At 40.8% G+C, this 5,655-nt stretch overlaps 1 protein-coding gene across 1 annotated transcript in view; it reads right to left on the reverse strand.

Annotated features, from left to right (window-relative positions):
- LOC103903538 (zinc finger MYM-type protein 4) overlaps positions 1-476 on the reverse strand; it is a 31,796-nt gene extending 31,320 nt beyond the window's left edge. The window contains exon 1 of the mRNA XM_009284753.1: positions 439-476. The gene's annotated coding sequence lies outside the window, so the exon portion shown is untranslated. The remainder of the gene's footprint in view (positions 1-438) is intronic.
- Positions 477-5,655: the final 5,179 nt, after the last annotated feature.

The following is a 5,655-nucleotide window of genomic DNA, read 5'->3' on the forward strand; positions in this document are numbered from 1 at the left end:
GCAGCCGCCCCCCGGGCCAGCTTTCCCCCAGTTTATATACTGAGCATGATGTCGTATGGTATGGAATATCCCTTTGGCCAGTTGGGGTCAGCTGTCCTGGCTGTGCCCCCTCCCAGCTTCTTGTGCACCTCCAGCCTTCTCAGTCGGTAGAGCACGGGAAGCTGAAAAGTCCTTGACTAGTGTAAGCACTACTTAGCAACAACTAAAACATCGGTGTGTTATCAACATTATTCTCATACTAAATCCAAAACACAGCACTGTACCAGCTGCTAGGAAGAAAATTAACTCTATCCCAGCCAAAACCAGGACAGCAATGCAGGGAGGGAATGAGTAGCAAGGGCTAGGAGAAGGGCAGGATAGTCTTTTTCAGCAGCAATGATACTTCTAAGAAATGTTTTGTGAAACTATGGCCTTATGTAAATAAATAAAGATACTTACATTTTTCTGTAATATCAAATACCGCATCAGATTTATCTTCAAACTGTAAAAAGGAAAGCACTATATCATTATCTTGGTCAGCTGCCATGTACTTTGCTAAAAAGTATCTGATCAAAAACAAAACCAACAAGAAGGATCATAATTCCTCCTCCTTCCTTTCTTGCCCCAAGCAAAGTCCTACAAATTAAGACTGTTACATTACTGAGAAGTCACATTTACCCTAACAACTTCAGAAGTACACAGAAAAAGCACACAATGAAAATATAGAATTAGCGTTGCTTCCCAGAGAAGGTGGAGGAGAGAGGGGAGGGGAGGCAATGTCAAACTTTTCACTTCTACATGAGATACTTGTACCAGGTCAAGATCATAGATTCTTCCCTCTTTGACACTCTACGAGCCTTCATTTCCTCTGAACATTATAAATGGAAAAATAGCCCATATACATGGCTGCATGGATCCAAAGGTTTCATCTCTCTAACAGGGAATGTCTCCTTTCCAGGAACAGTGAAATGTAATGCTTAACTTCCTAACAGTAATGAGACAATGAGTGTCAGTATGAGTGTAACCAAAGAAGAACCAGATGATGACTCTGAGTGCTGTACAAAACATCCGTTTACATTAAACATTCTCTGACAGACATTAAAGTTGACAGCATGCTTGAATGCTGTCTGAAGAAGTATGCGCACTCAGCGTAATTAAAGTTTCTTTTAGAATGTCCAACTCATTAGCATCCTTCCTTTCTGCCTAAAAGATAACAGCAATTCATTTAAGTCATCTCTCCTTTCTCTACTCTCTACTCTACATAGAGTCTCCAGCTCTATGCTTTCTTTTCCGGTAGATCCTGCTCACACTTCAATTCTTAAGCCATCTTAAGGAAAGTAATGGGATTTGATAGCAAAGGGATGATCTCTAATTTCATTTAACTCAAGTCATTTAGTTGATAAATCCGATATTCCACAGTACTGTGATGGGAACTATCAGTTCAGTAGCAGCCAGCTCCGGGAAAGGATGACAACATATTGTCCCAGGGTTCCTCTGACGGCAAAAAGTCCGTCAGTCTCTTTCCAGTATCACTTGCAGGTCTACAAAGACAAGCTAGCTCCTTCAGCTTAATTTGACACACATGGAATAGTGAGGACCTGTCCAGCACTGTGACTATCAAGACAATTTGATACTGCACCAAAACTTTCCAGCTTCTCTGAGCAGATAGTTGAGGTCGGAAAAGTGAAATGCAGAATCAAAAGAAAAAAAAAAGTTACACTTTTCCATGAGGCTCATGCAAGTCTATTCATTGTAATTATCTAGAGGGAAAGAGTAAGGAAACACCTTCCAGGAAGGTTTGCAAGGCATGAGTTCTGTTACTGCTATAGTGATTCTAGGAGGGTCTCCAGAGATGCAAGTTTAATGTTGATCTAGAAGTCCACTTGTAGTCAACTAAGTTTACACTAGTGTAAAATTAATCCCCACAAATATTGGATATACTTAGTGCTAATACCAGATGCTGAGGACAAGGATAGCGGTGGTGTACTGCTTTATAGCAGAACAGAAAAAGGAACTTGTTGCCATTTGATGATATCAGAGTATGGAGCCTTGGGAGGCAAAAACGATAGCCTAGGTCCTTTTCTCTACAGTGACCTTCCTTGATCCTTTTCTTGCTTCCTGTCAGTAATGCTCTTTCTTCTCCAAAAAAGTCTCAGACAATTTGCTGGCAGAGCGAGAGAAGTTTTCAGCTGAGATAAAGCATTAGATCATACTTTTCTCGAAGTAGGTTTATATCAAAGTAGTTCTTTAACTCTTTTGAGATCCGGAGTATCTGTGGGAAAGTATTCTAGGTTCTACCACAGTCCTGGTTACCTTATACATCTAAACCCTAGGTATTCCTCCTCCTCTGGTGATACCAAATCTTTTAACAATAGGTGACAAAACCAGAAATGCTGTTTTTAGGAAAAAGAATACATTTTGCAGTCTGGATCTCTCTAACTGTTTCATTCAAAGAAATGACAACATGCAAGTCAGCACAAGGGGCCACCTGCAAGACCACATTGGGGACCACCATAAATATTTTGGACTGCTTGGAAAACATTTACAAGCTACCTGGAAGGAATCCAAGACACTTCCCAACCACAAGGTCATTCTAGGAAAAAAAACCCCACCAATTTGTTTCTTTTCTCTTTCTTTTGTGAGGCTATCAGAATAAGAGATCATCTTGAATATTTTCTTCCTTTAAAAGGTTTTAGGGTATGGAGGAAGATCTGTGTCTGTGGTCAAAAGCTTCCATTGGAAATATTTATAAAACAGGAACTTCAGCATCTGCTAATACTAGCAGTCGTACCTAAGCCACCATCTAGTTTCTGATGGTGAACACCATCAGAGCTCCCACATGGTGTAAATCCAAAAAGAGGAAACTAGGGGAAGCATTTGTATGCTTGTGTGTGTGGATACATATGTATCTACATACACATAAACATATATATATATGCCCAAGAAATTACTCATTCCGTAACAGTCTGTAACTGGACTATGCCCTGAAATGAGGGCTCATATACTTTTTTTCTGAATTAGTGTGGGGTATTCTCTCAATTACATACACTTCCATTCCCTTCCTGAATCCTATTACAATCTTGTTTAATGCCATCTCAGGAAGAAGTTTTGTGTATCAATAATTACATAAAAATGTATCACCTTAATCAGTCATATAAATTGGCTTTCACTGGATTATGGTCTTGTATTACACAGAAATGTAAGTAATAATGCCCAACTTACTATTTCTATATTATTCTACTACATTTCTGCAAGGCAATTCCCTCTCTCACCCGTCCTCATACTTCCTCCTTTGATTAGTTGTCATCACTCTTAATTCCCTTTATTTCTTCTGCTCAGATTTTTTAAGATTTGGTGATTAGCAGAACAAAAGTACTCTAGAGGCAAACATGAAACTGATTCATCAAATGGCACTTCCTATGGGTCATTTTTGACAGATCTAAGAAGAGGCACCTCAATATCCCAGATTAAGTCCTAGATAACTCCAGAATGGAAAGTATCAGGAACAGAAAGTTTTCTGTTAAAATACTCTAGGCTTCAACTCCTCAACACAGTCCTCAAAACGCACTTGCAGTTGTAAAACAAAATGCAAGAATATCATATTTTAAAACACCCTCATTCAATCACTTTGGCTAATATTTTGCCAGAGAATAACTTCATGATACTTAGTGCTTTTAAGTAGTGAGCATTTCCTAAGAACAGTTAAAGTTTGATATTAGCAAAATTAAATGTTTTAGGATACATCTTTCTTAGTGACTCTGTCTCACTAGCTAGCATTGTACACAAAGCAATGCTCTGCCTACTCAGGTTGTAATAAATAAATAAATGCAACAAGAATACAGAAACGGTGACAAAATAATTAGGTATTTCTGGAAGCAATGTGTTTTGCTTTAAATTAACTACTCTTTACATAAAGACAGTACTGCTTTTATAAAAAAAAATATTCCACTAGGTATGTCGCTGGTTTTTTATAATTGTATATTAGACTGTAGGGGAACAGTGTTACATCCTCACCACTAACCCGTCTTTGCTTGGAGCGGGTGACAGAAGGACGCTGTTTACACTTTAATACAATGTACTAATTTGAAATAACTAAAAACCTGTTCAATACTTTAACGGTGTTCAAGGTTGCCATAGCATCCATAAATCAAACAATTAATAGATAATTTTTGTGCAATATAAATAGAGAAGCTGCCTGTGGCTACAACCTTGTTTTGTATGCAAAATAGAGGATTTCTTTAAAAAATAAACAAAACAACATAACAACTTTACAAACACAGGCACGTATCTTTCTAGTAAGCCTTTTGAAGTTTGATCCTAGGTTTTAGTGCATCCATAAGCAAACTGTGGAAAGGAAGCAGATGTTAAGAAAACTACAATTAAAAATAGTCAGAGATGATTCTCAATTTCTTGTCTGTACAGTTTCCTTGTCCCTATATACACAGCATAACCCCCCACTTCAGAATTCGTTAAACTGACAAGGAAGACACCATTTAAAAAAAAAAAGTAATTTAGATTGTAATTGCTATTCTCGAACCAGGTGCAGTGAGCTCAGGAAGCATCCCCTGACCTTTTACACATGACATCCCTGGAAGGGATGCCAGGCAGCCAGCCAGCCGCGCTGCACCTCTGCTACGGGAAAACTCCGCAGCACGAGCAGAATTAAGCAGCGGGTCTCTCCCGGAGCTGCTTTCCACCGAAACACAGACAGACCTATCGATTCGTACCTTCGGAGCACCTAGGGAGGGAAGAGCAGAGGGTAACAAAGAGCCAGCCTGCTGCAGATACCTGCTACAGGAAAAGAACCGCTGCGGCAGGAAGAGAACCCGGCGGGGTCAGGCAAGCCATAGAGCTCGACGCGCGGTGCCGGGCCTGCAGAGCCCCCTAGCCGCCCCGGCTCCGCGCCGGACCTCCGCGCCGGACAGCTGTCCGCCCCGGCCAACACGCGGCCCGGTGCCCTGGGAGCCCCTGGGGTCTGCTGGTGGGGGGCCGCGCGTTGCTCTTTGTAGGTGAGAATGGGTTCAGAGCCCATGTGTGGGGAGAGGGAGAGCCTGAGCTTGGCAGATACTGCAAGGTGTGTCCTTGAGACCTCCCTGGGCATCTGAGCCATGCCCAAGACTTCAAAAGATTGTTTTTAATCTAGTCTAAGGGTAACTAAATGGATACTATGATGGGTATTTTTAAAGGCAAATCCCAGACAATCGTCTATACGTGTAAAAAGACAAAGGCAGGCATTTTTCAGTTTCTTGTGGCTCCCTATCTTTCTGTTCGAGAAACACGGTTTTACCTTGCATCTCACTTACTTATGCATCTTCAATTTTTAAGTTTCAGGAAAGAAGATTTAGGCACATGCTGCTGCCATTTCGTTTGTGCATTTTTAGGATTCTGAATGATTCACCAGAAATCACAGGGAGCAGTTCAGCATGTAAGTGTATCGCCCCTTTCTATCCCCAGATTCTTCTGACATTCCTGAGTTTTCTGAATATTCACAGGCCAATTCCAAACAAAGCCCCTGTCGACCTTATGGTTTCCGTATCCACCAAACGCACACACAAGCTGCATACAGTTACCAACCTACATGGGGCCAAGTAGATGAGTCTGTCAAACACACAGAAAGTTACAGCGTGCCTTACTTTTTCTGAATGATTGGCGGTTTTAATCTATACCTACAAAAAC

This window comes from Aptenodytes forsteri, unplaced genomic scaffold (genome assembly GCF_000699145.1).
Source record: "Aptenodytes forsteri isolate BGI_AS27 unplaced genomic scaffold, ASM69914v1 Scaffold7, whole genome shotgun sequence".
NCBI lineage: Eukaryota > Metazoa > Chordata > Aves > Sphenisciformes > Spheniscidae > Aptenodytes > Aptenodytes forsteri.